The sequence below is a fragment of the Macaca fascicularis genome, chromosome 18 (assembly GCF_037993035.2).
Source record: "Macaca fascicularis isolate 582-1 chromosome 18, T2T-MFA8v1.1".
Taxonomy (NCBI): domain Eukaryota; kingdom Metazoa; phylum Chordata; class Mammalia; order Primates; family Cercopithecidae; genus Macaca; species Macaca fascicularis.
Window position 1 is genome coordinate 9790062 of NC_088392.1, and position 24248 is coordinate 9814309.

Here is a 24248-nt window from a genome sequence, read left to right on the forward strand (position 1 = left end):
TACTGGCAATTGAAAGAGGTGAAAGTGGGTGTCTACTGATCTGTGAGGGGAGGTATCCAGGCAAAGGCAAGAGTCAGTGGAAAGGATTCTGCCTAGCAGGAGCAGGACATGTTCAGGGAACTGCAGTAAGACCACTGAAGCTCAGTACAGCAAGCAGAGAAGCAAGCAACAAGAGGAGTCCAGCAAACTAGGCAAAGATGAGATCATTCAGTGCTTAGTCGTATATACTTAAAAATGTCTTTATTTTGAGAACAGGAAGCTACTAAAGAGTTCTTGTCAAGTAAAACAAACTAATGTTTAAAATTTCTGGCATTTCCACATCCTCTGTCATACTTTACCTTACATTTTGGCTCATTTCTGGTGTGCTCATTTTCTCAGAGAGGGAATATAACACTGACCAGGCTAATTTTTTCTCCCTAAAGTATAATCACCTATAAAGAAAAGAAAGGACACACGTAAGCATTTGGGATTATACATAATAAACAAAGCAAAAATCCCCTGCCCCAACCTGCCCCATGCCATGTTGTGGCAGGGTGAATACATGGATAAAGAAGGGAATGCGGAATTATTATAGCACACAGTTAGTTGACTCCTAAGGAAGACGTCACAAGCTTTAGATGTCAGCCTCTACCCATGAGCATTCTATGAAAGCAGAGAGCAGAAGCGGTTTATAGGTCATAGTCTGTGTAGATTCTTAGGTAATCGCCAGATCCCAAAGTTCCATAAGCATTTCACAGACCATGTTTATCCTCTTATGCTCACCAGCGCTATGTGAGTGGGATACATAGTAGTCTACTGGTCTGTCCCAACATCTTTGAAAATGATCCTTGATCTAAAATCTCTGAGGTTCATATGCTGTGCATGACAAACCTCAGTGAAAAGTGGCAATTGGTGGTACAGCTTCTTATTAAGGAGCCTACACATTTTACAGTAGATTTCAGGAATGCATTAGGGGCTTTCAATAATGAATTTCCCAACCTCGCATTGTCGCTTTCTTCTGAAGACATGGAAAGAAGCATGTAACACTCAAGGTTGACCCAGTGCTTACAAGTCTTCTGGATTGGATGCTCATGGGAACTTACAATTCCATGGCCTGAAATATGCGTTTTCAGGGAAAAAAAATAATGACTTCTTTGATCAGCAGTACATTTTTTTTTTTCTGAGAAATTCATAGAGGAGACGGTTTGAGGGTAGAAGAAACAGAGGGCAGCAGAAAGGGACACTCTGTAAAGCTACAAGAAGGGAAAGCAAACTGGAAAACACGACCCCATTCTCTCCTCCAGTCCTCCAGGATCCTTCCTTTGTCCAGTATTCAGGGAAACTCATAGGGAATCATCTGAAAAAGGAGAATGTAGTCTGCAGAATAAAAGTCCTGGCATTTCAGAATGATTCGTTTAGAAGTGAAGGAAACTTAAAAGGAGCTCAATTTTAAGACTGAGAAGAAGTTTCATTGTAGGCCTTGGAACAAATAAGAGGAGAGGGTGTGAAAGAGGAATTGCAATGGTATAAATGAACCTGGGTAAACACACACACACACACACACACACACACACACACACACACACACACACAAAATATAAAGAGGGATTGCAATGGTATGAATGAAACTGAATAAACAGACACACACACAATATAAAGAGGGACTGCAATGGAATGAATGGACCTGGATAAACACACACTCTCTCTCTCTCTCTCTCTCTCTCTCTCTCTCTCTCTCTCTCTCTCTCTCTCTCTATATATATATATATATATATATATATATACAAGTTACACCAAGTAAGTGGACCCCGGCCTTGGTCTGAGCTAGGGAAACACAGTAAGTGCCACCATCATCTTCTCTCTGTGAGTCCTTAAGGAAGAGCTTAAGAAAATTGAGAAAGGAAAATAGGTGGCTTCTTCCTTTTGTGTCTTGAGTTTTACTCTCCTTAGTATGACTGACCTTTAAATTGAAGTGAAGATAAGAAAGTCTTAATGTAACACAACAGAATGATATTGTTGGAAGTTAAATAACGCTGCAGGCTAGCCCTGTTAATAGGGACATCCCTGCTGCTGGGATGTGTATTAATATCAGTGTGCTATGTTAGGGCATCAGCCATTAACACAGCACTGTTGAAAGAACATCAGCTTCCAAGTGAGTGACATAGTCTGAAACTTACTGGTTCTGTGCCCCGTAGGCAGTTATTTAAATCCTCTGAATTTAGCTTTGACTCTACATTGGGGGAAATTATGTCTACCTCACAGTAGTTTTGGAAGTATTAATTTATATAATTAATATAATATATAGAGAGCAGTTTGAGAGAACTTAACACTACATATTCAGTGAATCATAGCTGTTATTATTATAAATGGAACCAGTTTTTCATATTAAATAATTGGCCATTAAAAGGTTTGTGAAGGAATTTGCAATGGGTAAGTGAATTTTTAAGGTGTGTATAGAGCCAGAGAGAAAAATTGCTGTATAAAACAGGCAGAATAGCTAGCTAGTGTAGGTTCAAGTAGGCACAGAAACTCAATGGTACGTAGGTAATTGGAGGCTCCTACTGATAACATAAATTAGATGCCTAATTGAACTAATTATATTAATGAAGAGGAGAGACCAAAGCACAAGAAGGGAAACATATTCACTAATTTGGCAAATGGTAGTTTTGCTTATATTTTTAATTAAAAACTACTTTTAATTTTGTGAACAGTACCAAACTGAGATAGCTAATTATCTATCTATCTATCTATCTATCTATCTATCTATCTACATACCTACCTGTCTATCTAATATATCATATGTACCAATATAATAGTTCTATAGATGTATAAAAAGTTTTCAAGTAAATTTATATTAGGATTAATCTAAATAAAATTTTAGATTATTTTAAATTATTCTAGGAGAGACCTATGTACACAGAAATTCTGTTTTTTCTTCACTTTGGACTTAAGGTAAATATTGGTTGAAATATATAATAATACAATTATCTTATTTAAAAAAATTTCATTGGCATCATTTGAATGGCTTTATCTTCCAAAATTTTCTTGTATATTCACTATTTAAAAATAACATAAAATAATAGCCTATTAAAGATATCTTGTCATCAGCATTATCATCATTATTATCATCATTAAAAAATAAAATGAGAACACACAAAATATTTGTACCACTAGGTTAAGAAATAAAACTCTGCCATATAATATAAAATGTCCTTATGTATTTGTATCCATTTTGTGTAACCTATCCATAATTTATCTGTAACTATTATGCAGACTATCATAGTATTCTTTCCTAGCATTTTAAATATATTTTATCACTCAATTGTGTACCACTTTTATTCCTATTCAGTTTAAAATAACTTGTAAGTCTCTTTTAACCAATAAGTTCCCCTTCATTTCTATCTTTTTCTTAAAATTGCTTTTTAAAAGAACCTGAGGTATTTGGCATCTAGAGTCTTCCACAGCTTAAATTTTGTTGATTACACAAGGATTTCCTCTGTTTTCTTTATTTTTTTTCAAAGAACTACTCAATCCAAAGAATCCAGCAGACTCAGGTGCAATTTTTTTCGTGAAGGTCAAATGTTGATGAAATGTCATCTTTAAAGTATAAAAGAAAGAAAACAACAACAAAGAGATAATATTCAATCTAAATTTTTTTCCAAGAGAAAACGTAATTTAAATATAAAGTTAAAAAACTCATCAAATTTTAAAAATTAGATAAATCATTGTTAGCGTATTCATACTATAAGAAATACTAAGCTATATGCTTTTACATATAAAGGAGAAATAATACCAGAGAGAAATTTGGATTACATAAGGGAATAAAAGTGATTTGAATGATAAATAAAACATAAATATTAAATACTTATTCTTAACTTTTAATTACTTAAAAAGAATTTTACCCATTCTAATTATAATAAATAATTTTCACTATTTATATTAAAAGTATTGTAATGGTTTTGGAAGTTTATAGCATATATAGAAGCAAAATATACTACAATAAAAGCACAAATGAAGAGGTATAACTTGAACGCAGACTATGTTAGACATGCACATTGTAAAATACATAGTTAAGTGATTGGTGGATATTAAAACAGAATAATAAAAGAATTTCCAAATTCAGACATTAATAGAAGGGAAAAGAAATAGAATCATATGGCACAAATGTAAGATAAAAAAGACACATTTTTAAGTCAGATGTCTTTATAATTATATTAAATTTAAATTGTTGACACATACCAAATAAAAGGTGGAGATTATCAGATTGTATAACAATATAACATCCCTCTACTCTGTAGAAGAAACTATTTTACATATAAAAATGTATCACTTTCAGACAGTTTAAATTTAAAATAGTGAAAAACATATATATCATAAAAACACATTTTTAAAAACCGTAATGGACATATTAAAATTATATTAAGTGGAATTCAGATATGAAGCATGTGCAGAGATAAAAGAAATATTTTGTAATGATAAAAATATAAATTCACCAATAAGTCATACAATCATATATATGTATGCATCTAATAACAGTCTCAAAATATGTGAGGTTAAAATTATTTTTAAAACTAGAGTGTGAGAGACAAATTCAAAATACTTGGAGGTTTCAAAATGTTTCTCTATACAATATATGTATTCAGTATTCAGGTTACAAAAATTATGTTTCTTGTATTATTATATAATTCTTACATCATCACCATATAATATGTAATATATAATTCTTGTATGCTGAGTACCAAAAACATTATTGGGAGGAATTAAGGAAGATCTAGTAAACATAGAAATGTGCCTGTTTCATGATGTGTAAGATTTAATATGTTATAATATTAATTTTCCATTTGTCTATAAATTTAGTGCAACCATAATAAACATCCCAGCAAATATTTTTACAGAAATTTATACGTGAATTTAAAAATTCACTTATGAGAACCAAAGGACAAGAAAGCCAAAATAACTTGGGGAAAGAGTTTTACATTGGCTGTCTTAACCTAACTGAATTCAAAATTAACTTTAAACTGAAGTAATCCAAACTATTTGGAATTGGTATAAGGATAAACTTACAAGCAAAATACAAGAAGGGAGATTCCAAAGTAGCTTCACACATATCTATTCAGTGGATTTTCAACAAAGGGATCAAAGCTAATTCAATGGGAAAATCAGTTGTTTTTTCAAGACATGTCTTGGAAAAGTTGGATGTTCATTTTCAGAAAATTGAACCCTGATCATCATCACACCCTATCCACAAAAATTAACAAAAAATTGGTCATAGATCTAAAGCTAAAGCTAAAAAATTTCCAGAGGAAACTTTGTGAGAATGTCTTTGTGATTGAAGGGGTGGCCTGCCCCTCCACACCTGTGGACGTTTCTCCTAAGGTGGAACTAGAGACTTGAGAAAAGAAATGAGACACAGAGACAAAGTATAGAGAAAGAAAAAGTGGGCCCAGGGGACCCGCGCTCAGCATACAGAGGACCCACCCCGGCACCAGTCTCTGAGTTCCCTCAGTATTTATTGATCATTATCTTTACCATCTTAGAAAAAGGGAAGTGGCAGGATAATAGGATCATCGTAGGGAGAAGGTCAGCAGTAAGACATATGAATAAAGATCTCTGTGACAGGAATAAGTTTAAGGAAAAGTGCTGTGCCTTCATATGCATATGCAAACATCTGCATAAACCTTTTTAGTGCATAAAGAGCAGTACTGCGCTAGCAAGTCCCACCTTTCGCCCTAAGGCGATTTTCTCCTTTCTCAGTAAACAGAACATACAATCGGGTTTTACACCGAGATGTTCCATTGCCCAGGGACAGGCAGGAGACAGATGCTTTTCTCTGTCTCAACTGCCAAGAGGCCTTCTTTCCTCTATACTAGACCTCCTTAGCACAGACCCTTCACTGGTGTCAGGCTGGGGGACGATTATGTCTTTCTCTTCCCACGAGGCCATATTTCAGACTATCACATGGGGAGAAACCTTGGACAATACCCAGCTTTCCTAGGCAGAGGTCCCTGCAATCTTTGGCAGTGTACGTGTCCCTGGGTACTTGAGATTAAGAGAATGGTGATGACTTTTCACAAGCATGCTGACTTCAGGCACTTGTTTAACAAAGCACACCCTGCACAGCCCAAAATCCGTTAAACCTTGAGTCACCACAGCACATGTCTCTTGCAAGGACAAGGTTGGGGGTAGGGTCACAGATTAACAGCATCTTAAATACAGAACAAAATGGAGTCTCTTATGTCTACTTCTTTCTATACGGACACAGTAACAGTCTGATCTCTCTTTCTTTTCCCCACAGTGATCTTGAATTTGCCAGTTTTCTTGAATAGGTGAAAAAATGAATAAAATTGGAAGATTAAGAAAATGAAAACCATTTGTATAGTCACTCTTCCAAATAAAATCTACAAATAGAAATGATGCACATATTAAGATTATCAATCACATGACTTGTCATTATGGAAATTCATATTAAAACCACATTGGAATGCCACTACACACCCGATAGAATGCCTGTAGTTAAAAGGACCAGCAGTACTACAAAGTGCTGGTGAGGATGTGATTCAGTTGGAACATTCGTACCTTGTAGATAAAAATGCAAAACCGTACCACACTTTGGGAAATATCCGACTACTTTCTATAAAGCTAAATATACATGTGTCATGTGAACCAGAAATTCCACTTTTAGGTATTTACCCAAAAGTGGTAAACATGTATATACAACACACAGACTTATTCTCAAATGTTCATAATCTGTGTCAAAAGGCAAAAGGGGATGCTCATTAGCACTGTGGTCTAGTGAGTAAAGTGGATTCCTACAGATGTACAGGAAACTAAGCCTACAACCACTTTGTGTATCTTGGAATTGAATAATTAAGTAAATAGATGACAGACGGTGGAAGCCTAGATTCCTACCCTTCAAGTGGGAAGTTAACGACCAGGAAGGGAAGAAGCTAGAATCACTGGTACAGTAATGAATTAAAATTGAAGACATTAGTACGAGCTTGTATTGTGCATAGTACAGATACGTATGGTTACATAGAGGATGTTCGTAGATGCATGTGTATGCCAGTTGGTACACAAACATATATTTCCTTGCTCTGTCAACTGAGAGGGTCCACAAGCAATGGCACCCAGTACCAATAAGCACAACTAGAGCCTCAATCTTGGTTTTTAATACTATTAATATCCTCCATCAAAGGAACTAGGGCTCTTTGGAGAAATGGCTGATTCTATGACTGGAGAAGACAACATCCACAATAGGCTGAGATCTGTGTCATCTCAGAAAGCAAAAAAGTGGCATTTTTTTAACCAAAAAAAAAAAAAAAAAAAAAAAAAGCAAAACTATGGAGCCTGCCAGAGACCTCAGGAGCCTACTCCCACCAATAGACTAAGCTGGAAAAATTTAGGCAACAAAATACTGTATCGTAACTCAAAGTATTAATATAAACATCTGTGAGTTATTGCTGATATATGAATGAATGAAAAATAAATAAATATGGAACAAGAGACAAATACCTCATGCAGAATTCCAGATAATATGTGTAGCTATGTCACTCACAAGAAGCTGGAATATAACTCCCTCTTTCCAAGTGTGAGTGGTGTCTATTTACTCTTTCCAAAGAGTGCAGTTGTGGCAAGAGGGGTATGAATAGTGTTAGAGTGGAGAAATGTGACAAGTAGTCCCTCAGGGGCATGATCAAGGTGAACAGCAACCATCCACAGCCATGTTCATAGCACATATTCTTGATATGATTAGACTAAAATGTCACTATTCCTTAGTGATCTTTTTTTCCACGAACCCATAGTCCTAGTCTAATCATGACAAACAGACAAATCTCACTGTCGTGATATTCCACAAAATACCTCATCTGTAACTCCTGAGACCTGTCATGGTCATCAAAGGCAAGGAAAGTGTGAAAATTGTCAAGAATGAAATAAGCTTAAGACAAAATGACCAAAAGCAATGTGGTATACTAGACAGAATACAACAGCAACAAAAACAAAAGATATATAGTAAAAACTAAAAAATAATCTGAATAAAGTATGGACTTTTTTATATAATAGCATATCAATATTGGTTGGTTCCTTAATTTCGACAAGTGTACAATACTAATATAGAGCAATATTAATAGGGATGAATTGCTTTCAGGTATATAGAAACTCTCTGTATTATCATCTCAATTTTTTTAAAAATAAAAAAAAAAATCAGTTTTTGTTCCCTCAAATATTTGTTTTCCTAGTATCTTTTTTTTTTTTTGAGATGAGGTCTTACTATGCTGCCCAGGCTGGTCTTGAACTCCTGACCTCAAGGAATCCTCCTGCCTTGGCCTCCCGAAGTGCTGGGAATACAGGCCCTCAATATCTTTTACCTCCAGCTCTTCCATGGCATGCTCTTTAATCTTTCTAACTAGAAATTCAACTGCTCTACCTACAAAGTTTTCACTTTCATTTTTGAAATGGTTTCTGCAATTAATATTTTGTATAGTTTTCCCTAATTCCTCACTTCTCATAAATGTCTTGTCTCCTACTATGTAGTTACTACTTTCACCACCACATTAAAATAGCTAGGGTGACGGCCACACCTGACATCCTTTCAATATCTTGCCCAACCTGCCTGTGGCACTTGGAATGAATTGGCTCTCCTCTACTATTTTCCAAAATCCTATTCTTTGGTTTTCCACTTGGCTCTTTGACTTCCTACTGCAGTTCTCTATTTTTTCCCAAGATTCTCTTATTCCATTTTTCCCAAGCATGTGTGTGATCTCTAAAGTTGCATGAACTCTGGACACTCTAGTCTTATTTCCCAGTAATTGATAATCACTTTTAGGAATAATCCAAAATCTGGAATTCTGGTCTCATATTTATCTTTTGATTGCTAAACTTTTATAATTAGTTGTCTGATTTTTCCAGCCCCTTCATTCATAAACTGATTATTAGGGGACTATTAAAATGCAAATATTTTATTCAGAGTTCGTTTTGCATAACTGCAATACTTTCATTAGTGCATCAGAAAATGCTGATAAACAACACAGCAGTGTTGACAGCTAAACAAATAGGTGATTGCCATGCAAGAGCTTTGCATGACTTTCACAAAACAAAAGTTAGTTATTCCTCTCAACACACTGTAAATAATGCTTCATTGTCTTGAAGATTAAGTGTTCTTGCTAAATTTGAGAATAGCATGCTATGCAGCCATCAGTACTCAAGTCCTAATCTTGTCAGGGTACCTAGTTTTTAAACTTGATTATCTCAAATCCTTCTATTCATCATTTCAAATAAGTTAACCAGAGCTTGTATAAATTATTTTCCCTTTCTATTTTAATATGTATTTTTCACTAATCTTGCAATATGTAAAAATGTTTTACTGTGTTTCTAGAAAAAATGTTACTATTAAGTTCACAGAGAAGTATTCCATTGCATTAAGTAGGCTTTCTACTTCAGGGTTCTCAATTATTATTATTATTATTATTTTTTTTTTTTTTTTTTTTTTTTTTTTTTTTTTTTGAGATGGAGTCTCACTCTGTCGCCCAGGCTGGAGTGCAGTGGCGCGATCTCGGCTCACTGCAAGCTCCGCCTCCCGGGTTCCCGCCATTCTCCTGCCTCAGCCTCCCGAGTAGCTGGGACTACAGGGGCCCGTCACCACACCCTGCTGATTTTTCTGTATTTTTAGTAGAGATGGGGTTTCACTGTGTTAGCCAGGATGTTCTTGATCTCCTGACCTCGTGATCTACCTGCCTCAGCCTCCCAAAGAGCTGGGATTACAGGCGTGAGCCACCGCGCCCGGTCCCAATTATTTTTTATGTTGGATGATGCTTGCCTATGCTGTTATTTTAGGGTTTTGTCTCTAACTGGTCCGAGAGCTTTGTTATTTTCATGTGGATTCATCTGTGGTTCTATTAAGTCATTCTTCTATGTCATGAATGAGATTTTCAGCTGCGGTTATTCTATTTCATATAGTCCTCTTTGTTTCCTATTATTTTTATAATCCTATTTTCCTGACTGTGTTCCCCTAGCTCTGCAATCTCTGTCTCATTAAATTCTACCATTTATCTCATTTTTAAATTTAGATTTTATTAAATTATTCAGAATTTTGAAAGTTCCTTTTTTGTATGAGACACAAGTGTATACACTCTTCATTTTTTATACAACACATCTTTTTCAAAATTAATTTTACATGGGCTGCCCATGCCAGCCTTGCCTTCTCTCCTGCCTTCCTTGTGATGCAGAATTTTTCCTTGACCCCTTTGTGGAACTAGCAACTAGGGTACCCTGTTTACTCAGCCTGCCACATTCAACCACTTTTGGGAGGGAGCACAGAGCAAATGAGTGCAGGAACTGGATGGTCGCTTTGGTGCTGGCAGGAGCAAACACTGTGGAGGCCCCATGGCAGCATACAGGTGTCTGTAACCTCGAGGCCCCCGAGGGACTGTTACAACATTCTCTTAGCTCCACTGTCTGTGGACAGCAATGTGTTATCAGCTCAGTGGGCCCTTTGCCTCATCACACGGGCAGCTGCCCTCCACCAACAAGAGCAAAGGGCCAGTGTGACAGCCCTTTTGGGTATCTGCACTTGGTAGGGCCAAACTCTTGTCTTGTGCCTAAGAAGAATGAGGTCATGCAGATGAACTGAAGGATGGTGAAAGCAGAGAATGTTACTGAGCAATTAAAATGGCTCTCAGTGGAGATGGGGGCTGAAAAGGGGACTGGAAGGGCAGGTCACTTTCCCCTGAGGTCAAGTTGCCTCTCTGCCTCTCTCCTCCAAAGTCAGGTTGCCTCTCCCTGACATCCAGTGGCTTCTTCTCTCTACCAGCTGAGTCTGGGGTCTTTATAGGCACAGGATAGGGGGCAGGGTGGGCCATAGGTAGTTTTAGAAAAGGCAACATTCGATTGGTAAAAAGGCATTATTCAGAAAGAACCAACTGGGAAACAGCAGGCAAACAGGGATAGTTGTTCTCACTTTGGGCTGCGAGTTTCAGGTTTTTTGGCTTGAAGGTAGGATTTTGCCTGAGTTCCACCCCTATCTGCCTAGAGTTTCTCTGTCTCCTGCCTCTATCACTTGCTTCCTCCCTTTTTTCCATCTTTTCTTTTTTCCTTCTTTTTGCTTGTAATATGTTTGCGTGTCACACCAGCCATTTCATTATCTTCCTAATATGTAAAATGGCATCTCTTTATATGCCATTCATTTGTGCTCATGGATTAAGGATGGATCTCTCTGCATTCTCCCAATTTATCTTAAATCTTTTTTCTATTTTTGTGAGAGTTGTAACCAGGCCTATATTATAATATAAAAATCATAACATATTCGTTGTACTTATTTTCATTTTTTTCCCTTTCCTTCCTCCATGGTGGGTAGCTTACACTTAGTCATTCAGTAGAGGGTGGTCACCATTTGACTAATAATTATTACCTTCATATCCTGACCCCCAGAGGCTGCCCACAATGGTGAATGAACTTGTTTTTCTTCCAAATAACAATGATCCTGAGGTCTTGCAAACGTCATTAATTACATCCAGAAGTTTGATCAGTTGAGGGGCATAGGAAGCCTTGATCATTGGGATCCCACATTCCTACCTTACTCATGAATCCCCAGTTATTTTCAAAGGCAGGAAGGATTTGAGAGTTTGCCTCCCTTGTCCTTTTGCTTTGGCCAAATTGAGTAAACTTTTCTCTGCTCCTAGGTGCTGCTGTGCCCACGTTTGACGAATTGAGCTTTGGGTATTTGAGCTTAGCCTTTGGGATTCTACAACGGCTTTGTAGTTTATGAACCAATGCTTTTGATTTCCCAGAGGAGGTATAGAAATTGGGCAGACTTAGCCACTGTTTGTATGCCAAAACTTGGAAAAACTGAGCTCCAGAATGTTTCCTTTTCTACTGATCTGAGAAAGTCTGATTTCAAAGGAAGTTACCTTATATTTATGTATTTTTACCCAAAATGAACATGAGACTGGAGAATCTTTTGCATCCATTAGAGAAAAGCTAAGACACTTTTTGTCTGTGTTCCCAGAACTAAAGCAGGATGAAGACACGTGAATGTTTCCTTTTGGATCTTGCTTCAATAGTTTATAAAAGTGGGGAAGGGATTATAATTAGAAGCTCTTTCTTCCCCCTGCCATTCCTAAAAGAGATCTTATTTTTGACTTTCTTTTGTTAGCCGTTTTGCTACATTTCTGTTTACTATTGGGGATCTTGCCTGTAAACAAGTTTTACTTATCTCTTTCATTTTCCTTCAAGTAAAAAGTCATAAAAATAGCCCTTATCTGTTGTGAATCAAAATGGCCAAGCTGCCTCTTTTTTTCTTTATGGAAAATGTTTAGATTATGAATTGTCTACAAATTTTCCCTTCTGCTTATCTTCTAAAGCCCATTTGCTTGCCTTCACTTATGTGGAATCTAAAACAGTTGAACTTATGAAAGTAGAGAGTAGAATGGCAGTTACCAGGGGCTAGCATGGGGGTGGGGTTGGGAGGCTGTTGGTCAAAGAGTCAAATTTGCAGTTCCACAGGAGGAGTAAGTACAAGAGGTCCATTATACAACATAGTGGCTACACTAAATAACAATGTACTGTCATCTGGAAAATCACCAGGAGAGCAGATTTTAAGTAGTTTTACACTCCCCCACCCCCCACCAAAAATAAGTATGTAAGGTAATGCTTCTGTTAATGAATTCCATTTAGCTATTCCACAATGTATACATATTTCAAAACATCATGTCACACATGATACATATCCATACTTTTTATTTACCAATTTTAAAAGTACAATTTACTAATAAATATTTTGTGAGTACTTTGTTTACTCACCTGTTTCTTACATGCTTCTGTGCAGGAAAAGTTAAATTCCAAAGAGTTATACAAAGTTGTATTGTGCATAATTTAATTTGTTATTTAAGTGTATATGCCACTTATATTTAATGTAGTTACAGAATGTTTTTTGCATTTAAATATGTGATCATACTTCATTATATCATCTATATAATTTGTCTTCACTTTTGCATTCTTTTGATTTGATTGAGAAGTACTTTATTTTGTTTCACCCCTAAATAGGTGTGTTAGTTGTACTCTCTTTTGTTTTATTTGTTTGTTTACTGTGCTTTTAGCATATTGGATTCTTCTTTGTGCTGCTTCCATTAGAGAATTTGTAACTGCTATTTATTTTCCTTTCAATTACCACCTTTATGCCTAACTCATCCCCCATAATCCCTCTGGACTGCCTGCTCCCATAATCCCATGCCTGCTCTTTCAGAGATACTATATCTCTGATACAAACATGTTGCTACTTTCACTAAGACCTTTGAGTACATTGCATATTTTGAACATGGCAATTTCTGACATTTTTCCAGGTAAAATCTTCATTTCTTTTTCTCAGAGCCTAGTTATAATTTGATGGATTCAAGTTGGATTTTTCTTTGTTTCTTTAAAAAATACGTGAAGCCAGTATTCAAGACAAGATAGGAATAATTATGTCCTCATCTAGCAGGAATGCTTCCTGAGTCACAGTGAATCATTTAATGGTATCTTACGGAGTGTGTGTTTGTGTGTCTTTGTATGTGTATGTACATATGTGTGATTATACCTGTATCTACCTCAGTGAAAGCAAATCTGCTACAAAGCTTCTCAGCATTCAAACACTAGGACACTTATTTTCAGAAAGCTTCTTTTATGTGTAAAGAATATACATTTTCTCAAGCCCTTCTACATTACCAGGTAGTGTCAAAATTAACTTTAAAAAACATATTCTATGCAACCGATTTTTCCAGAGTTTGTTGGTTTTACTCAAGGTACGGTACATCGCGCAGTTTATTTATTTATTTGAGATGGAGTCTTGCCCTATCGCCAGGCTGGAGTGCAGTGGTGCAATCTCAGCTCGCGGCATCCTCTGCCATCCAGGTTCAAGCAATTCTCCTCCCTAAGCCTCCCAAGTAGCCGGGACTGCAGGCATGTGCCACATGCAGTTTTTAAATGCATTTTATCACTTTATTTGAGAGATGCAGCTACAGTCTTCCATTAGTGATACTCTAATTCCTCCAACTGAGTCTCACTGGCCCTGTAGTCTTTTTCCCATGGAATAATTTAAGGTTACTAATATCAAAAAAATTTATTGAAAGCGGAATTTCTCATTTCTTTTATTCGGGGTTAATTTCCTAGAGATAAATACTCTTTATTCTAGTAACTTATAATTAGAAAGTTCCTTTTTTTTCTTAAAATTTATTTATATCTGTATTACCACTAAATAATTTAGATGTAGTACATAGTAGATTACAAAATGGGTTGTACTTTAAAGTGACTAAAATGTCTAGTTAAATTTTGTTACATAATTTATTGATAATTATATGTACTTAAATAATAACTTTAAAACTTGTAGAATAATTAAACAGATTTTATCTATCATCCATCACCTCTACAAACAGGTAAATAGTACCAACACATGTACACTTAAAAAGACAAAATGCATCTGACTTGCCATTTTGCAAAGGGATTTCTTTTTTAGGAACTCAGAAGAAAATATTTTGGAACCAGATAATTGAATAAACCCACACACTTGTTTATTTTGATTTGATTTTTGTTTAAATAAAAATATCTTACGAACAAAATATATTCAAGACTGTTTCTGGTAAACTGAACTAAGTCTCATTAAAAAAAAGAGAGAGAGAAGAATGTACCAAAACAACAACAAAAATGAACTTGAAACATTTCTGATATAAGCTAACAAATTTACTGTTTTCTCTTCAATTATAAATTATTGTTACAGCTCTATTTTTCTGTGGTCCAACTTTCTCTGTGAAGTAAAATTTGATGGTTCTATACTTCTTGACATTTTAATTCATTAGAATTACCTAAATTAATAATCATGTATATCCTTCTTAGTACCTGGAGGAATTGGCAGGCGTCATTCTTTTCCCTGATGCTGTGCTATAGATACTAGATGTAATCATTTGAATGTGCCCGTTGGGCCACAAATACCAAAAGTAGGCAGGGGCAGAAACAGAAAAGATATATGCTTTGCACATAGTGGCTCTCCAGTACTTATGTGTTTAATCAAATATAATTACAGCTGTATGACCTATCTTGATGGGATATTAGAAAGGGATAATATTACAGGGTGGGTTAAATTAGTTTTGCCTCCTGTGAAAGCTGTACAGTCTCACTGTAGGGCACTGAAGGCATGCTGTCACTCATAGAACTTGAGCTGCACTGTTATGCAGGCCCAACCACTGTGCCAATTGGATGGAGATCACTTTGCCTGAAGCATACAAATGAGGTGTGCTGGTGATTAGATGAAAATGAGAAAAATGAACAGTTTATTGCAACTTGGTTAACAGTTAATCTATGAAGGTTAAAGACATTAGTTCTAATTTACAAGAAAATGTGAAAAAAAAGAGTAGATTTTAACAGAAAGAAGTAAGCTAGTCAAAGCTACAGGAAAAAAACAGATAACTTTGGAACTTCAGTTGAGATTCTAGTAAAGGAAAAGTAACCTTTTGGACTTGTATACTCTTTTTGTAACACACAAAATATAGGGCATGAAGTCATTAAATATTTATGCTCCTTAGCTGATGTTTCTGGGAGAATATTTAATTATAAAAGAAGTGTTATTGTCCAGCACAGTTGGGGAAAGGTTCAGTGAGACAAAAATATTTGGCAGAAATTAGGGTATAGATCATTTCTACATAGTAATGAGTGGCCCTTAACTGAACAAGCAAAATATTTTATGAAAAAATTTAAGGGTATTATTTTGACTAACACAAGGATAATCTTTAAAATAACACATTAATTTCTATTATGTAATGTCAACAGCGGTGCTAGCTTTAAGTCCAGCTGTAACTATAGGGACAAGCATACACGCTGAATTGAAGAACAAAATACAAGGTACTTGGCACAGAGCACATTTGGTTTGTTGCTCATTGGTGTACTCTTTGTTGTTACTGAAGACCCCCCACAGGAGATGCAAATCACAGTCTTGTGGACACCAAAAAGGTGACTTCTCTCTCTGCTGAAGGAATGGCACTTGGGCACCATTATGGAATTCATGATGGAGGCCACATCGTCAGGTCTGCAGTGGTCTGACTGCTAGGACACCTGGTGACAAGAGAGTTTGCACCCAGTCCCTGTGTACCTGGCCTCACGTCTCACATACACCTCATGTTCTCCCTCCTCCTCATGCTGCTTCCAGGAACTCTCCAGACACCCACCCTCTTGCTCTTTTGTGAGGATATGCAAAAGCTGACTACAGGTGGATTCGTGATTTCAAGAATACATAGGAGTTAAATCAAGCTTACAAAATACAAAAGAAGAAATAATAAAAGATTGATAATGTCAACTGCTTAAGGGTAAGAACTTCTGTTCTCCTAAATGAACTCCCTATTAATAACCCAATTTATAAAGAAGGAAGAAAGAGACAACTTCAAGCTGGTGATACACTCTTTCTTTCATGGGACATTGGGAGAATGATGCATCTGGAAAAGACATTATTGGAGACTTGCAAAAGTGACGCTTATTAGTAGAATGATATCACATGAGAAAAAGTTTTTAAAAATCCATTTTGTAAAAAGAAACCTGCCTGTTCTGATTAGATTGCCTATTGCTTTAAAAAACTAGAATTTATAGCTTTATAGACAATAGACATTAGTCACAAAGATATTTTCTATCTGTTTGACTAATGTAGTATAGAACTAGGAAGCCCCCCAAACTGAACAATATTCCTCTGAACACAGCACTTCACAACCAGCATCGGGCCTTCACTTGTTACTAGAAAATAAAAAGGCATCATAGCATGAGAAAAATGAACATGATTTGGAAGCTGTATCAGATCTGTCTCCCTTGCTGACTCTGGTCCTTCTTGAAACCCATGAATTATTGGTAATGTTTATGTTGAATGAGATCCATGTTTCAATGGAGTCTGCTTTCATAATTTATCCTATTCAGGCATTGAAATAATCATGCCCTGTAAGTCAACAGGAATTTAAAAAAAAAAAAAAAAAAAAAAAAGGCCTCACAAAAAAAACAAGAAAAGGAAAATAAATATTTCAAAAACAAAAAAATACAGCTTTGAAAAGATGTTCAATTCTTTATGAATCAATATAGTACCAATTCTAAATATTGGCAAAATAACCAGTACAGGTTAATTTTTCAAATATACTGATAAGAAATTCATGCGAAATAAAGACAAATTGTAGAAGAAAACATATAACACTGGCATAAAGTTAAAAATTAGAAAACCAGGAAAGACCAGACAATATATTGCAAAATGAAACACATGTGGAATCGAACTATTAGGAAAAACAAGAGAATTACACACATGAATTCAGAATTATGATTATCTCGGGGTGAAGGACCCTGTGGCTACAGGATGCTGTATAGCTAGCTAACGTATGGCAATGTCTTGGTCTTTACCCTGACATTAAAGGGCTCAAAATTCTTTGTCATGTTACTTTCCATAACTTATATTTAAATGTTACGCACATATTATTTTGGTATTTTCTATAATCATGTTCTGAATAGGTCTAAAAGTATCTTCTTTCAGGTAAGGTTACCAACAGAAATGATATTTGTCAAACTTGGCATTTATTAAAAGACACACACACAGAGACTCATTTTCCTACTCCTAATTGTTTTTCCTTTTTTGGATATATACTTCCAGGACAAAAGGAAATTTTTACTTTCAAGAAATATTTTGTGTGCCTTGCCAACATTTCTGGGAAATATGTCAAACTTTTCACTTTTTGCAAATCTCCCCAAAAAATGTTTCTGACAGGTTTGAGGAAGTTTTTTCTTTCCTTTCCTTGCAGCTGTAACTAGACATATTTTCAAATCACCAAACATGCTATTCCAATATATCAGCTCAGAATAATCATGTGTGAATAAAAGTATAATTTTAAAATGTTCACGGTGGTATCTAATATGGGTAAAATATACATTATTAAATAGTTAATTTTAAAATATATATCTACATGTTATTTATTAGAAGTTTGAAGACTAAATAACATTTAAAGCTGATGTCCTGAACAGAAAAAATTAGATGCTGGCATAAAAAAAGAATATTTGTACCATGTTTTAAAATTACTTTTATTTACTTTTATGATTAAGTATAACTAAATTTGCTTTTCATGCAAATTCAGAAACATTTACCTTCTTAAATAGAAATAATTGTGTGCATGTATATCTGTGAATATATATATAATTTGCTAATAAAGTATAGAATAAAATTATAACCCTCACAAACCATTCCATAATTAGATATTTTTATAAGACTTTTAGTAGACAGCCAAGAAGCTAAGGAATTTTTCATCAGCATTTGCTAATTGAGATAATTTTTATAGTCATAATGCTGATTTGAGAATTTTGTTTTGTGATTGACCTGATTCTGTGGGTTTTCTCATCATTAAACATTGTTTTTGGCAAGTAAAATATTTAACTTTTGGCAAAATTATTTCTAAATACTTTTAATTTGTCTTTGTTATTTGGCTTTTTACTTTTTACAAATTATTTCCACATCACGTGGTTATTTGTTGAACAATTTGATTGACTTGTTATGTTAATTAAAAAACAAAATAAGGCCTGGCCTGGTGGCTCATGCCTGTAATCCCAAGAGGGAGGCTGAGGAGGGCAGTTCACTTAAGGTCAGGAGTTCCAGACCAGACTGGCCCACATGGTCAAACCCCGTCTCTACTAAAACTACAAAAATTAGCCGGGTGTGGTGGCGGGTGCCTGTAATCCCAGCTACTCAGGAGGCAGAGGTTGCAGTGAGCCTAGATCATGCCACTGCATTGCAGCCTGGGTAACAGAGCAAGACTCCATCTCAAAAAGAACAAACAAAACACACAAAATAAAACAATTACGTCCTATATTCAAGAACTTATGCCTGTATTCATTGGCAAGTAAATCACTTTCATAGCCACAAGTCCACGGTGGTCCATTTAAAAGACTTATCTTGCAATGTCTACATCTGTCGTGGTGGTTGTGAGGGATGAGGACAATTAAGATGTTCATTATTGTTAGGGTTTCTGAATCCAATCAGATGTATATCCTGAATGGAATGCAATATAGCAGTTAGCAGCATCAGCTTTACCCTAAGAAACATATGTTTAAACACACACACACACACACATTTTGTTGAGAAAAATCACACTATTTACCAAAGGTGCTATTTCAGTGAGACATACCAAATGCATGAAAACAAACACCTATGGGGAGTAGGTATCAGGCAGGAGGGAATGATGTTAAAAAGGAAGGAGCGATTTCCAGTTAAAGCGGAAAGACCTCGCACAGACGTAATGTAATTCAATGTGTTGGGAGCACAATTAGTGCAATGCCTTAAATCTGATTTTAAAAAATAACAATAAAAAAGAGGATCAAACTATTGATGATAGAAAAGCTTTGAGGAGAAGCAAAACTGTAGCAAAACCTATAATGCCCCTGTTTGAAACTATATGGGACAGAAGATCATAGCAGCCTACAACTGAGAAAGTTTCTTGGGACATATTATTGTCAGGTCAACTTTTCATTTAATATTCAAAGTCTTAGATATGCATGATATGGTTTACATCTGTGTTCCCACCCAAATCTCATGTCAAATTTTAATCCCCAGTGCTGGAGATGGGGCCTGCTGGGATGTGATTGGATCATGGAGGTGAATCTCTCATTAATGATTTAGTACCATCCCCTTGGTACTGTCCTCAGAACAGTGAGTGAGTTCTTGAGAGAACTGGTTGTTTAAAGGTGTGGGCCTGGCGTTGTGGCTCATGCCTGTAATCCCAGCACTTTGGGAGGCTGAGGCGAGGGGATCACAAGGTCAGGGGTTTGAGACCAGCCTGACCAACATGGTGAAACCCCGTCTCTATTAAAAATACAAAAATTAGCCGGGCTTGGTGGTGCATGCCTGTAGTCCCAGCCACTCAGGAGGCTGAGGCAGGAGAATCTCTTGGACCCGGGAGGCAGAGGTTCCAGTGAGCCAAGATAGCACCACTGTACTCCAGCCTGGGTGACAGAGTGAAACTCTAAGAAAAATTTTGAAAAGAGTGTAGCAAGCCCCCGCTCCCCTCCGCAACTTGTTCCTGCTCCCACCAAGTGTGACACCTCACTCAAACTTTGCCTTCTGCCATGATCAGAAGCTTCATGAGGCCTTCCCAGAAAGAGAAGCTACTGTGCTTCCTGCACAGCCTGCACGGTCACACCAGTTAGGTCTATTCCCTTTGTAGATTCCCCAGTCTCAGGTAGTTTTTTATAGCAATGCAATAATGGATTGATACAATCTTAGAGAAATGTTCAAGACGAGCGGTGAGTCTCTTCTCCACACAACAGGAATTCAAAGAGCTAACTAGAGGGTCATAACACAATACAGTCAGCATTGAAGGGACCAGAATTCAACAACAACCAAAAGACCAAGAGGAGAATGAAGAGTATCCCAGGGAGCCTTTCTGTCCAGGAATGTGTGATGGTTAATTTTATGTGTCATCTTGACTGGGCTAAGGGATACTCAGAAAGCTGATAAAACATTGTTTCTGGCTGTGACCATGAGGGTATTCAGGGAGGGTGTTTACTGAGCATGTGAGTCAGCAGACTGAGTAAAGAAGACGTATCCTCACCGCTGGGGAAGCACCCAAATCCCTTTAGGGCCTGAACAGACTATAAAGGTGGAGGAAGGATAAATTCTCTCTTTGTCTTCTAAGCTGGGGCACACATCTTCTCCCGCCTTTGTAGCGTCTGATTCTTACGTCTTTAGAATCAAACTGGGAGTTAACACTGTTCACTCTCCTGGTTCTTGGGCCTTCCAACTAGGACTAAATTATATCATCAGTTTTGCTGGTTCCCTAGTTTGCAGACAGCAGATGGAGAGATTCTTAGGCCTTCATAATTGCTTGAGAGAATTGCCATGACACACAAACACACACACACACACACAAACACACACACTCTTTGTATACATACAAATAATAAATGCCACATACATGCACGTATGTATACACACACATCTTATTGGTTCTGTCTCCAAACAACCCTTACAAATAGAGAACATAATAAATAGCACATATTAACTTTGTCATAAATATAATTGAGAAATAACTATAGTCAGTTAAAATATTGCATGTTCACATTAAAAATTAAAATAGAAAACCAGAGCTGGAAAAATTCAGATAAAATTTCTTTTGAACTATAACATTAAAAATAATATAATTATATATGCAGCATACAAAATTCAACACTTTTATAAATCAGATGTATACTATTCAAAAACTGTTAATTTTTGTCAATGGAGACATTCTGCTGAGTGTGGAATATCATGTTCTTTGACGTATTTGATAAATACTATGTCATATCATTCAATAGCTTTGAAACTTTGGATCGCTTCCTTTTCCTGAGCTGATCTATTGGATAACAAGTTTAATGATTTGAAAAGATATATCACTACAAATGAAATATTGGCTCATATATTTTGGCATAATTATAATTCTATTGAGAGCACATGTACAAGTCATTTAACAATATTTTTAAACATTTTATGTGCAAAATTTTAAACATAGCAGTTTAAAATATGTGTTACAAATATAAAAATAGTACAAACAACTGCCATATGTACTTCACCCAAAGAGACTCATTATTATTTTACTATTTGTTTTATAGTTTGAATACTATTTCACACATGTGTATGTGCATATATATTTCTGTTTATATACAAATACATACACATAAATTTTTTCTGAACCATTTGTAAGTTGCACCCTGGACATTTTCCCCTAAATACTTCAGTATGTGAATTTCCTAAGAATAAAGAATTTTTTTATATAACTAAAATATTTCAGTATATTGACATATTTTATTTAATCTATCATTCATATCATCATTATTATTATTATTATTACTATTATATTGAGATGGGGTCTCACTCTGTCGCTCAGGTTGGAGTGCAGTGGAGTGATCTCGGCTCACTGCAACCTCTGCCTCCTGGGTTCCAGCAATTCTCCCACCTCAGCCTCCTGACTAGCTGAGATTATGGGGGTGCGCCACCATGCCCAGCTAATTTTTGCATTTTTAGTAGACAGGGTTTCACTATGATGGCCAACCTCATATTGTTTTTAATTGGACATATATGCTTTGTAGCATTTTATTTTTCTATAAGTCCAAATCTGATCTAGGATTAAATATTACATTTCACTGCCACATAGTTTTTTTGCTCTTAATCCTGGAACATTCCCACAATGTTTCTTTATCTTTCACAGTATAGTACTTTAAAATAGACTCATTCTCCCTTTTTTACTTTTAATATAAAATGTTTTTATCAAGGATTTGTATGACATTTCTTCATGGTTAAATTTACGTTCTGCATTCCACACTTTTATGCTGCATAAGCTATGTTGTGTCCTCAGAGAATCACATCTGGAGCCACAGAATGGCCCTCTGTCCATCACTGATGATGCTAATTCTGATTCTCTGGTCAATGTTATTAGATCTATCCACTCTAGACTTTTCTCTCATGTAATTAATAAGCAATACATGGAAAGACATTTTAGGATTGTGTGCATATCCTCATCAATATATTCCCTGAAATTTAGCATCCATTAATTGGTTTCCCTGAGCCAGTCTTCATAGCAATGTCACAAAATAATATTTTTCTATTTCAAGCCTTCTCTACAAATTTACTTATTGGCACTCAAGTTTATGTTCTATAAATAAGAGTACTCTTAAGTCACCATTTAATTGAATATTATTTATTTACTTATTGTAAATTAAAATGCACAGATTTCACATATTTAATACTTTATAATTTATTACTGTACTGACTCATGATATTGCTCAAGTTGACCCAGATGTGGCTAGCTCCTGTGTCCCCCTGGCATGTCCTCTTCGTTTTTAGGTCTTCAAATTACTTTTTGTCATAACCAAATAATCCAGTATTATCTTGTATCTATTTTGCCTTGGTCCATTATTCAGCCATTTCTCCACGGAGTCCTACTCAAAGCATATCTTTTAACCTTAGAAAATCAGAAAATTGTTTAGAAATAGTTGTAGATCGTCTATATCTTCATAAAAGACCCACTACTACATCTGAAAAGGTAGATAATCAAATGCCCTGCATACATATATATATATATATGCAGTATTTTATATATATATATATGCAATATACATATATAAAGTATTATATATATAAAGTATTTTTTATATATATAATACTTTAAGTTCTGGGGTACATGTGCATAACGTGCAGGTTTGTTACACATGTATACATGTGCCATATTGGAGTGCTGCACCTGTTAACTTGTCATTTACATTAGGTTTGTCTCCTAATGCTGTCCCTCCCCCTGCCCCACCCCATGACAGGCCCCAGGGTGTGATGTTCCCCACCCTGTGTCCAAGTGTTCTCATTGTTCAGTTTCCACCTATGAGTGAGAACTTGCAGTGTTTGGTTTTCTGTCCTTGTGATAGTTTGCTTAGAATGATGGTTTCCAGCTTCATCCATGTCCCTACAAAGGACATGAACTCATCTCTTTTTATGGCTGCATGGTATTCCATGGTGTATATGTGCCACATTTTCTTAATCCAGTCTATCATTGATGGACATTTGCGTTGGTTCCAAGTCTTTGCTGTTGTGAATAGTGCTGCAATAAACATACGTGTGCATATGTCTTTATAGCATCATGATTTATAATCCTTTGGGTATATGCCCAGTAATGGGATGGCTGGATCAAATGGTATTTCTAGTTCTAGATCCTTGAGGAATTGCCACACTGTCTTCCACAATAGGTTGAACTAGTTTACAGTACCACCAACAGTGTAAAAGCGTTCCTATTTCTCCACATCCTCTCCAGCACTTGTTGTTGCCTGACATTTTAATGATTGCCATTCTAACTGGTGTGACATGGCATCTCATTGTGGTTTTGATTTGCATTTCTCTAATGGCCAGTGAAGCATTTTTTCATGTGTCTGTTGGCTGCATAAATGTCTTCTTTTGAGAAGTGTCTGTTCATATCCTTGGCCCACTTTTTGATGGGGTTGTTTGATTTTTTTCTTGTAAATTTGTTTAAGTTCTTTGTAGATTCTGGATATCAGCCCTTGGTCAGATGGTTAGATTGCAAAAATTTTCTCCCATTCTGTAGGTTTCCTGTTCACTCTGATGGTAGTTTATTTTGCTGTGCAGAATCCCTTTAGTTTAATTAGATCCCATTTGTCAATTCTGACTTCTGTTGCCATTGCTTTTGGTGTTTTAATCATGAAATCTTGTCCATGCCTATGTCCTGAATAGTATTGCCTAGGTTTTCTTCTAGGGTTTTTATTGTTTT

General features: G+C 35.9%; 1 long non-coding RNA gene across 2 annotated transcripts in view; it reads right to left on the bottom strand.

Moving 5' to 3' along the window:
- Positions 1-306: 306 nt before the first annotated feature.
- The window catches only part of LOC135968203 (uncharacterized), a 433495-nt gene continuing 409553 nt past the window's right edge, over positions 307-24248 (bottom strand). For both annotated transcript variants that reach the window (XR_012427191.1, XR_010582796.2), the window contains one exon: positions 307-431. This is a non-coding gene — a long non-coding RNA (uncharacterized lncRNA). The remainder of the gene's footprint in view (positions 432-24248) is intronic.